This window comes from Adelges cooleyi, unplaced genomic scaffold (genome assembly GCF_023614345.1).
Source record: "Adelges cooleyi isolate 19-005CV unplaced genomic scaffold, UGA_ACOO_1.1 ACOO_flye_CR_arks_rails_tigmint_CR_PRNA_2, whole genome shotgun sequence".
Taxonomy (NCBI): Eukaryota; Metazoa; Arthropoda; class Insecta; order Hemiptera; family Adelgidae; genus Adelges; species Adelges cooleyi.
Genome location: NW_026095860.1, coordinates 1,818,304 through 1,831,156, shown reverse-complemented (window position 1 = coordinate 1,831,156; position 12,853 = coordinate 1,818,304). Strand labels below are relative to the sequence as shown.

The 12,853-nt window shown below is 32.5% G+C and overlaps 1 protein-coding gene across 2 annotated transcripts in view; it reads right to left on the bottom strand.

Moving 5' to 3' along the window:
* Nucleotides 1–12,081, bottom strand: part of LOC126833350 (potassium voltage-gated channel protein Shaw-like) — a 125,811-nt gene extending 113,730 nt beyond the window's left edge. For both annotated transcript variants that reach the window (XM_050564621.1, XM_050564620.1), the window contains exon 1: nt 11,846–12,081. The gene's annotated coding sequence lies outside the window, so the exon portion shown is untranslated. The remainder of the gene's footprint in view (nt 1–11,845) is intronic.
* Between the last annotated feature and the right edge of the window lie 772 nt (nt 12,082–12,853).

Here is a 12,853-nt window from a genome sequence, read left to right as displayed (position 1 = left end):
AAACATGAATGTATTATTTATGTGTATTTAATATTCTCCAGTGTATACGAAACCTAAATCTAAATAGTAATTGTACATAGTGTTTTCAACGAGCTCTTGAATTTGCATTGCAAATGCATACATCATATCCTTTCTTTCTTTCTTTGGAAATTCATTTTTAAATATCCTTAATCGTTTTTTGATTTTTTGGCTGTCTTTCGTTGGAAGTATGCAATGTTTACATACAAACGGCTTCAACTTGTAGCGATTTCTGCGTTTAATGGCAACGGACAATTGATAGGAAAACTGACAAACTTTCGACACGTTGTCAACATCGTATTCACCGGTGTATTCTGGAAGAAGGAGTTTTAAATTCTTATATATGTCTTTGTACCACTTTACTAACTCCAATAATTTTTTCATGTCTAGCGTGTTAGGATACAAAACAAATTCCGGTAGCTGAATTAAGCTGTACAAATAAACTAACGCGTCGTACATGTACTCAAACATCGGTTGACTATCCAATAGTTGTCGATACGTTAAATTAAAAATGTCCCAAGAACTTTCATAGGCAACTAAATGGTCTGAAAGCGGTACACCATAATTTTCTTCGTCGTGTGGTTCATCATGTTGCACTTTGGATTTCGATCTCTTACTTTGCGTTTGTTTTCGAGCCGTATTTTCCATAGGGGTTTTAGCAGATATTCTCCTGGACTTTTTACATTTATATAATACTCTCTTTCGCGATAATTCTCTCTCGTTATAATTTAAATCTATAAGGTCATTAATGAACTTTGTAAATGCATCTGTCACGTGCGCGTATGCACATGCTAACAATTGAGTGACCATGTAGTGTTTTTTACACACATTATCCACACAAACATTAGAATTTACAGTGTTTTTCGCACGAGAATACAAACCTCTGTAAATGAATAAATCCTTTCCTGAATACGATACGAACTCGTTTGGAAAATCTGGATGTTTGGCTTTTACATCGTTCATCAGTGCCCATTGCGGATGGGCTAATAGTGCGTAAAGTACGTCAGACGCATTTTGTTTTACCGGGTTAGATGCTAATGTCGGTTCACCGTTATAGGTTATTGCGCAAAAAACGAAAAACCCGATTAACACTTTGGCCGACATTTTGTTTGGGCAAAAACTGTGTACTGAAATTTAAAATGTATATACCAACGGGAATTCAGGCGCTTACGCTTGCATACTGTTCAAAGCGCTAGTTTGTGTAAAGAATACCGTATTAAGCACTCTGCCGTACAGCCATACGAAGTATTGCAGAACACTCGTTTATAAAAATCAATAAAACAACAACATCATAATATAATGTAATATCATAGTGTTTTTTGTTTTCAATAGATTTTGCAACTTCAAACATTTCACGAGCAGGTATGGTGACGTCCTTTACAAAAATCACAGAATTTACTCAAATAATATCTAATGAGTAATTTGTATATCAAAATCTTAATTAATAACGATTGATGAACACATTTCTTTATCAATAACATTACAATCTAAATAATCTCTATCTGACTCTGTAAATTCCGAAGTAGATCTTATATTTACACTTTGGTTATAAAAATAGTATTACGAAGTATAGAATCATCTTTTTCGGTTTTCTTTTTTTTTTTTTATTAGTTGTTATTGTACTACTGACAATAATTATTTATACTGCATATTATCATGCTTAGCTACAACCGTTTGAAAAATAGCATATATTATGTTATTTCTATATTTTGTTATCAGCTAACTGACGAAAATAACTATTTTGTATACTCTTTGGATTTTTTTTCCAATTATTAGTTTAAACCCCATTTTTGTCGAATATATTCCTTAATTTTCGGTCGTTTTGAACTTTACTTTTAGCTGCTAATAAAACACATAGTAGCTATTGGTAAATAAAAAAAAAATGTTTAGCAGAAAAAATATGTTTTTGAACCCGCTAGTTATTGATTAAAAAAAAAACATTCAATCTTTTTACATGGTTGGCACACATTATACGGCGTTGGTTTTTTTTGTGGTTACCCGTCGTCGAATAAAATATGTACATAACATAGCGATGACATAAACCAAAGGCACGACTCTTGCAAATGAAAATAAATGTACTAGGTATTTTCCTTCTTTTTTTTTTGTTGTTGCAAGGTCTAGCTGGGAATGTCATCAATGTTATTTATATGCTTGTCTAACATAAAACAGGTACGTTTGTGTAAAAAAAAAAAAAGGTGTCCTTTGAGAATATATTTTCTGGTAAGCGAATAAAGGATTTTATTTTCTTGTCATTCCTATTTTTGCTATTATAAATATTTGTTTTAACGAGTTTAAATATTTTTACAGAAATAAAATCCGTTCAATCTAAGTAGGCGTAATTTTATCAGGCATTTAGGTCTACGTCGGTTTCTTGTAGGATCATTTTAACATTAGTTGTTCATGGTGTACTTAAGGCCATAACATAATAATGTGTTTTTACAGTGGTCTGGGAAGCGTTAAAGAGGGTGTAAATAAAAGATAAGTTAATTTTTACAAATAATATATCAATTTATTAAAAATTCAATTTAAAATTTTCCTGATTAGTGCTTAATGTAATACTATTAAAAACTGGTCGACTACCAGTCAACATTTTTAGCAAATTATTCTTAATTTGTCTCTACAATTTTCCCCCGAAAAAGATGAAAAATTTGTCAACTTTTTTGTTGTCAAGTAACGTCAACTAAAATGTGTTTAACTTTATAATAAAAATACAAATTGTTGAAATCAGTTCGGTAGACACTTGAGAAAGTTTATATTGGTTTGTATAAAACGTGGGGCTTTGCGTTTCCCTCAATCTGTACTTTATTGAATAATAATTATTATTTTTCAAACATTCGTTCGGGGTAAAACAAAGTTACAAACAAAAATACTCAGCTGCGGTGAAAGAAGAGACTTTGGTTTCGATAACGTTAAATAAATTATTGGGTTTCAACTCGGTTGGTCGTCCAAAACTAATATTATTGTTTGTCCGTCTCTAATAAAATCCTCTGCGGTGTTAATTAATGACTGTCGAAAAACCTTGGCCGAGGTGTTGCTTTTCGTGAGACCATATACGGCATGATCAACAGAGACGCTCATTTTGTCTTGAGATAATATTATTGCGGTTTTGTAGTTTTTCCAGAGCACTGTCGACTGACTTTAAAACCTCAACGGTAACGGATATATGTGTATAATTACATTTTTAAATTAAGAATGTTTTGCAATAATTAGTACAAATATATTCTCGTCTTTGTTCCACAGAAAAAAAATTGAATTATGGATATTATGTTTACTGTAATCAGTCGTCTTTTGTCTTTTATTCTTTATCTCTTATCGCTTATCACTTATATCTTATCACTTATCTCTTATCTCTAGCTGAAAGTGAATGTGTAACGCGAAAATGGCGACATGAAATTTCTTGTATCCAGCCCAATAACATAATATCCATGTTAAAGTAAAATAAATCAAACCTCTAAAACACTCTAAACATGTGCGCTGCCTTATTTAGAGTGAAATTAAAACGTTTTGGTTGATAATTTAGGTATTATCTAAATCGTGTACTTTAGAGAAATCTAAAGTCAACATAGGCTCGTTCATTTTAATCATTAAATATATAATAAATAAATAAACAAAATTAATAACGACTACCGGATAATGATTGATATTATTCCGCAACATTGTTCATCCGACCAAATCAACGAATTTTCCTAATTAAACGCTATATGTTTTAATCAACCCGGTCAACCTTTGACAGCGATGTATTCTTAATTTAAATAAAGTCAGTTAAATATAATATACGTCCCCCTCCCCTTTCGATATGTGATAAGGCTCTGGAAAATGTTTATAGTATTTTTCAACATCATAAACAAACATGTTTTCAAAACACAAAAACTACAAAATCGTTCTAGGTTACAAAGTTCTGGGTCACGCTCGGCACGTGGTTTAAACCAATAACCGAAAATAGCACATCCGATTGGCTATGAATAAACAGGTATACAAATTTATATGTATGTATTTGGTTTTCATCCGAACACGTTTTCCCTTTGATGATTGAATCAATATTTTCTATTTCAGAAGCCTGTACTTCTATTTCGGTATGGTCGCAACAAACGCATTTATAGGCGAAAATAATTTCACTGCCTTGGATAGCTAAGTATACTGTATATTATATATATGTATAAATATAGATATTCACAATAGTTTTATTGTCCACGGAAAGTGCTTTTAATAGCAGTCCATAAAAATGTATTGTTTATATTTCTCGTTTGCCAGTCGAGAAGTCCGCATTGTCCACTTTCGAGTGAGTTTACAATAATAGTAATATTATTTCCTTTTAATCCGTAAATGGTTTTCGGTTTATGTTTTCACAAAACGTGGTCAAACTGGGGGTTTATCATAGTTTTGGATCTCAACGAAAACGCGGTTCATATAACAGCCCATCAGATAAGATAACAATCATAAAGTACCATTTTCCAGACAAAGGAATATACCACCCGAGTTTACCGTTTTAGCGTATAATTTCAATTTTATATAACTTTTAATAAGTAACTTACTGATATAATTTAAAAAAAAAAACACCAAAAGTATATTATAACTTCTTCACAGTAAAGAAAAGAGTAGGTGTGTAAAATTGGATTTTTAACGGAGTGGCTCGGCACGTGGCAAGATGTATACATAACATTAAAAACCGAAATAAATTTCAATTATAATATAAAATACTAAAACTTTTTGTTCGTTATGGCTTAAGCAATGGAAATTTTATAGCCAAACGAAAAACATAATAATATAATCAAAATCTTCTCGGATAGTAGTAAACAAACGAACACAATAGATAATAATGAAAAGTTAAAAGCACCGTTGCTGTATGGATGTCAAACTAAAAAACAAAACACACTATTCAAAACTATTATCCGACGATACTGTTTTTTGGGAGCCATAACATAAATTTCAATTAGTCTAAATATTAGCGTTACAGTATCTAGTCCGCTTTTATATTTATGTAGTTCATTTTGCAGAATTAAAACGCTCAATTTAGGTAATAAATATTTAGCCTTTTCGCGATAACAATGCCCAAGTGAAAAGTGTATTTTTTTGAAAACTGTATTTTTTTACTAAAAAAAAAAAAAAAAAGGACCATAAATATAATTTTGTAAACATAAAAAGCGGCCGTATGACCGTTTAAGTGTAATTTACATGACCGTTTATGCCATAAACTTATGCCGGACGAACGTTAAAACGTCGAGATAAGCTTAATTTTGGAGTTATTTAAATTAAAAATTCATACATTTATTATGTAATAGATGGCGCTATTATTTGTTGTTTTTTATTACGTTATTAGGTTTTCGGTTTAATTTTTTTTTTTTTATGAAATAAAGTGTTCTGAACTTCACTGGACCGCAGTTCTGGTGTTTACCAATAATAAACGCGTTATTAAATTATTATTTTCTACAAAAACAAGTACACACATGTGTGCAATGGTATTAACTGTATGTCTGCGTTGTGCATAAATATTTTATTACTCGCGGAAGGGGTTGGTTATGACCCTCTAAACTATTCAGATTAGCCTCTAATGGCCGTCGCTGCTTACTCGTTCATAATTGAATTAAAAATGTTCTGTTACCCGTGAAAAATGTTATTTTTCGACCTGATTTCAGTGTGACCTTTTCGAAAAGTCAAGTAGACTATGTAAAACTATGCACTATTAAAAACCAGAGAGGCGCGAAAAATTTCTAAAGTAATTAAACCGTTCGCGGTTAGTGTTTGTATTCAGTTTTATTTAATATCTTCGGATCCAGTGATTTCATACTTATAGCTGGCATGGTTTTCCCAATTTGTATTATTATTTATACTATTTTGGGTAAACACTTAACACGGTCACGCGGTAGATACAATAGATATTAATAAAATATAACCCTACCGGTGTTTGCACGGCCATTGTAACGGCAGAAGCACTCTTGTCGGGTGTTACTACCTTCCGCGATAACCGAACAAATACTAGAAAACGACGATTTAACAATTCCTCTGGAACTACTCGTCGACTCCAACGCAATTTGTTGTAAGTAGTTTGCTTTTGAAAAACACTTATCCGAATTTCGGGTTTTTTGCGCGCCGAACGAGTGGTTTGTTTTTAACCTAACCGTGTTTTTGTGACTATGAAATTATTATTTCGCAGTAATATTGTCAACAAACAAGGAACATGTAAAATATGAATCACTTATTCCACGAAGGGAGTATTATATTCTCATCGAAAAATCTAAAATGTTGGGACACACAATAACACATTTTTTCTGCCAAACACCAACGTTTAAAACTCTTTCCCAAAATTATTTGGTACTCATTATGAGTCTATTTTAGGGACTCGCAGCTGGCAGAACAGAAATTAAAAGGCTTCAACCGATCAAAAACGGTTCATTTGCCTAATAGTACACCCTTAAAAAAAAATAGAAAAAATTGTAATCGTAAAGAACATCACTATTGACACACAACTTTAAGTAGGTATAATTATAACTAATTGCTAATAGATTTTTTAAAGCATATTTTATAGGATTTACAGCGTTGACTTGTAAAATTTGATTGCCTCACTCTCTCCCCATAAATGGTGAATAAAGTGAATCTAGAATAAGTAATTCTAATGCAATGTTGTAAAATTTTAATATTGAATACGTTTGACAGGAAGCTGTTAAAACATTTTAAAGTTTTAAGTCATTTCTAAAAAAAAAACCCTGCATTTCCATTGGCCCCTTTTGTTTACAGTTAACTTAATTTTACCTTAAACGAACGACTAATTAAATATAATGTTATTTTTATTCGAGGCTTGAATTTAATAAATTTACTTTTGTTTCGAAAAAGTAAAAGTAAAGTATTATATTAAGTATTATTTTAAAACGGCTTCGTTTTTAAATTACAACGAACCTAAGCTATAACGCGACAATAAAAAATAAATGACCCGTTATTTTTTACACCGTTAAAATAATTAAAAATAATTGTACACTATAAAACAAGTATAGCTGACATTTACTAAAACATTTTTGAATGTAACAAGTGCTGGGCTTAACTTTTACATAATTTTCGGTAGTCCACTATTATAAGCGGTAATGGTTGCATTAGTATGATCCGTTTCGACTGAACAGAATAAGAAAACTGTCTTATGCTTTCAAACAATTAATTATAAGACGTATTTTGAGCAATAACCAAATTAAAATGTGATATCAGTCAAAAAACTTTTCTACAAAGCTAAAAAACAATCAGCAAAAGCGGAAGGACCAATATACCACAATTTTGGCACCAGATGTATACTTAATAATACTATTACCTCACAGCATTTCCCACACAGTCTTCTTTAATAGCCTCCCTAACGTATTATAGTATACTTATTCAAATTGAAATACATTTAAAATTAATCTGACTAGTTTGCTCAAGTCGCTTTTACTCTGCGCAGCCTCGAATTAAATCTTTCCCACAGCAAAGTTAAGTATCTCGGCCTTACTTATGTCAAAACACTCACTTGGGGCCTACATCTAAAACTTAACCTTAAACAGTCAACTCTCGGTTTTATCTCCTCAGGCCACTCGTTTAACCATAAGCTTTCTCCCTACAATAAACTAATCTTAAACAAACCCATAATCTGTCCAATCTGGTCCTATGGCATACAACTCTGGGGCGCATCCAAACCTTCAAACACCAAAACTATTTAGACTTTTCAGTTTATCTGCTTGCGACTAACAACCTCTGTCTCTTGGTATATATCACTAATAAAAATGTACACAAAAACCTACACTCGACCAGATAGCTGAAACTGGCTACTCATATTTTCATTCTAATCTAAGCTATCATTTTCATCCCCTAATGAAGCAACAGCTATCCTCGGCCTCACTTCCTGATAATGCTCCCAGAAGATTCAAAATATAATGGCCTGGAAACATTTTAAATTGATTTATTTAATAAAATAAAAAAAACCATGAATTTCCCAGTTGGGTGATACTGCTGGCCATAAACGCTATTCCAACTGCCATGTTACACTTTTATTCTTGTATATACTTTATGAAAAACTAGTACATATTAGTTTTAGCTAATTATAATTTATGTTTTTAAAGGATTAAATGAATTATGATAACTCAAATATATTTAGTTATCATAATTCATTTAATAAAAGGTTATGTATGAAACAAAATTTTTATATGAAATAAAAACTCTCGGAAATTATTATTTTTTATTTTTCGAAACGGCTATAAAAACCACAAGGGTTGTAATACATATGAATAACATTTTTATTTTTTTTTTGTGTTAACCATCGACGTTCCTATGTATTTTCACGAGCAGTCGTTTAAATTTATCGAGCGTGAATCCTATTTTTTATTCTTTTAGAACCATTTTTGAGTTTCCAACGAAAAGCGTATAAATCATAGTCTAGCGTCGCGAAACCGGCCAATCAATTTGTATGCAAAACTCGCGAATAGCGTGTCGGTACTTTGTTCGTCCCCGGCTACACTGGATGAGACCATTTTCCACACCCAACGGCTCCCAGTGGAATTTCTGAAATGCATACATTGTTCAAATATATATATATGTATATCGAGGGAAATCAGTAATGAAATATGTTGCGGACCTATTTGGAATGTGTTTGAAAAATTACAACAAAAAAAAAAGGAAAAATTGAAAAATAAAATCCAAAGAGAATAATAATACTTAATATGACCACAATGAAAGTGTAACACTTTGAAATGAACAGAATAATGTTATCTCTTATCACTTGTATCTAATCACTTATCTCTTGTCTCTTATCTCTAACTGGAAGTGGATGTATATAGCGAAAATGGCGACATGCAATTTCTTGTATCCAGTCCAATAACATATCCATGTTAATATGTACAGTAAATACTACAAGACTTGTACTAAAACAATTTATAACTTTTAACTTTTAAATATCATCATACATTTATTGTGTTCCTGTTTTATTATCTTTTACTTGTAAATTATTTTGGTAGACAATTTGTTTAATATATTACATTGTAACGCGACAATGTTATAATTTCTAATGTCATGTAGCCTAAAAGGTATTTTGTAATATTAATTTTATTGATTTATTGTTGTATTTCTAGCGTGTTAGCCAATTAATTAAAAATAAGTATTTTCCCATAACCAAAAACTGTTAAAAACTTATCATTTATACCTATTTGATATTTTATACGACTTAAAATGATAACAAAATATGTTACTCAATAGAATCGCACATCTAACAATAATAGCTAAATATATTATGAATATTATGTAAAATAATGTTTTCAATGTTGTCAAATTGAAAATAGTTATAAATAAAATGAACCCAATTTATTCATTTTTTCTTATTTTGGAGAAAACGTTTTTTCTTTACCAGATTAGGCAATTTTTAGGAAAATTTTCAATCTCGACAAACTGTTGTGCCGGGCACAATATAATATTATGTAAACACAACATGATATATTGTTCCAACAAACCCATCCTGTTGTAAAAGGCTCGGTATTGTCCGCGGCTGTAACAACAATATAGTTTCGTTACACGACCCCACAGGTGTCCGATAAGAATATTATGTACCGCTCTTTTGTCCTGAAATCGTATCCCTCTGAGCTGCTAAAATGTAATGTGTCCATCAGAATCATTAATTTGTCTCAAAAATAAATCAGTAAGAAAATCAATTAATATCCAGACCGCTTAAGGCATAAGGATAGGTCACTTGAAAAAAGGGAATTTAAAATAGTATTGTCTGCTAAAAGATGATTTTTCAAGAAATACCATTCTATTTACAGTGAACTATGAGGATCACATTTTTGGCGTCTCCTCCAACATTCGACCTCACTCCCCTGTCAAGTTTTGGACTTATCGCCAAGATTTTATTTATTAGTTGGAAACCTTCCTGTTCACCCTCCAAAACCAACCACATCGTTGCCTTGTCTGGGAATCAGTTAAGTATCCGTAAAAACGTGGCGATAACACAGATTAGATAAAACTAGATTGTTTACTTCGTCATATTTTACTGATAACTGAAACCCTCCTAAACTTGTGACCACTTTCTAGAAATTCAACTATTATACAAAACGTTTTACTATAAAATGTTATCAAATAATTTGCATAACGTTTCCATGATAACAATGTATTTAACAATCTAAATTCAACGATGCTCAATTCTGAAATTATAATTGCTCATAAAGGGTTTTCTTTTCTACCAGTAGTTTCTCTGGGTTGAAGAGGGTTTTGGTTTGTTTACATTTTCAGCGATTGCACTGCTTTAAATGGGAATGCACTATCTGATTTTGTTTAATCTGTGGTGATAGGGTAAATTTGTGGATGTGGTTTTCACTTGCCTCACTCCCCTGACAGTCATAAGTGAAGTTAGTAATTTTATTCTATGTATACATTGGAATGAGCCGCTATCCGGCAGTGAATCGGTATCTTTAAAGTTAATTTTTTCCATTCACAATACAACAAAGATAATCACAGTTTTCGTGGAAATTCTCTCACATCTCTGAGCCTTACACCCCTGGAATTGAGCTTTATGAGTTTATTGGGTAAAGGACGACCTTTTCGTGGAGTTTTAGTCCCCAGAGCGTAAAGAAAGAAGAAGTTTGAAAACAATTTTTTAAAAAAGGAACAATATTGTTCGATGAATTTCAATCACTGAAAGTGATCTCTAATGTTTGCACGGTAACTATAATTATGGTAGGGGATTTTCATTTTGAAACCGATCATTAGACAAAGCGTCCAGATAAATTTAGACCGAAAATCCAATTCGAACGGGACAGTTCCAAATCTTTGAGACTTAGTGTAGGTACAGATTTATCCGGCACCGGTCCGCAGAGACAGCAACGTCGCATGAAGTTTAGTCCCCAAGTCCCAAATTGGAATTTCCAGCCGATTCAATTATCGAGACCCACTTGTAGAGCATACCGTTGAAATGTCAACAACAACGCGCAGATAGACAATTCATCCGGGACATTAGGTAGGTAATATGTTTAACTAATATTCTATGTGTGTGTACCTAGTGGCCCGTGAACGAAAAGACAATATTTTCCCGAACTCGGTGGTTTATTTAAACGAATATAAGGTTACAAGAAATGGTGAGATAATGTCATCCCGCGGTATAACTTTGGCAAAAATAGTCTAATTACTTTCAAACTTGTGTGAGATATTCTTTAGCCGATTTAGGTATTAACGGTGTACGGTGAAAATCCAAGAAAATATCATTAACATTGTTTCCCGCGAGGGATAAAACTTTTCCTTTATTACCCTTTTTGGAGCGCGGTTTAGAACTTGCGGTCTGAAAATTAGACTGAAGGGGTAAATCTCAAGTGTGGCCATAACAAGATGAAATATTAAAATATTATGATTTTGTGGAACTTGCTTTTTATTTAAAAAATAAGAGGGAGTGGGAAATAATTGAACGAAGCAACAGTCGACGGATATGTAAAAAATACAGTTTCATTATACCTGTTGTTATGAGTTATGGGTTAAAACAGTAACAAATTATACCCTTAGAGGAAATCCACCCCCCCCCCTAAAAAAAGGAGGGAATGTGTAATACTTTGACCGTAGTAAAATGATTTGTCGCTATGCGAGTATGAATTAACAAACAACAAGTTTATGAAATATAGTATATTATTTATGTTGTTAATTGATAGATGGATAAGTTACTATAGTTTTTTTTTTTAAAATCAACCCTAACCGTATATCAACGTGAAAATACAATAGTGATTATAACCGCGTTACAACGCTCAACAGTGCGTTTTTTCGAAAGTGAGCCCATCACTTTTAGTATGCCCCGACACGACTGGAATTTTTTTTCAAAAATATTTTCAAATGCGGTCTATGTACTTACCCTTGGACGTATCCCAAACAGCCGTACAATGAGTTCAAACGCGTATCCGGAACGTTTTGTTTGATCCGTGTGTTACTCTACATTAGCGGTAAATTACAACAACTAAACGCATTTTTAAAAAAAAAATTTTTTATGTATAGTTATTTTCTTACACACACCACTTCAGGGGATCGCACTTTGGCCGCGCGTACTTAACTTTGGAAACTTAAATAACGCAAGCCGTTGCTTCGGCCTGCCGTATCCGTACGGTACTGACACACGGAGAAGTCCGCGAGGACCGCCAACGCTCTCGTGGTCCAATCGTTCGGACCGCGGTTACCATGGTAACGTGGTCGACGTGACCGCCGCCGACGCCGGTTTACGATGTCTTTGGCACCGGCAGTGTGGTATATGTCGCGGGCTAAGGGTTCTAAAGTGCATTTATAATTGAAATTATAAAAAATTAGCTTATTAATTAGGAAGATACAAAAATACTGGTCGGGTAACCCCGAGACGTAAATTCAACTCCTTTTGACAGTCAATGAATTAGAGAAACGAAATGTGCCTCGTCAAAATTATTTCACCGACGACACAATAACATAATATGTTTCATGTTTTTAGTCTCAAAACGTTCCAAACACCGTACGCCTAAAAATGTCGTTAACAGATAGAAAGGTTAGGAACTTATTGGTTTGACAAACAATTAATACCTCATCATACATTATGACATTCTGGATTTAATGGCATAATACAAACAAATAAAATCCATTCGGTGAAAGTATGAAATAAATGTAATCAAATATTAAAAAAGATCTCCTGAACAATTGTTTAAAGTCGATGTAGGACCCTTCTAGTTTCCAAGCCCACGATATGTTGTCGGTTATTGGTGACTTAACTCGACGGGTTATATATAATTCAGATTTCAGAGACACATCTAATTATGCATTATTTAGATAATGCAAAATACAAGTTTTAGATAGCCGTAGTATTAAGTTGAAAAATATGTAAATTGTTTGGGTACATTTTTTG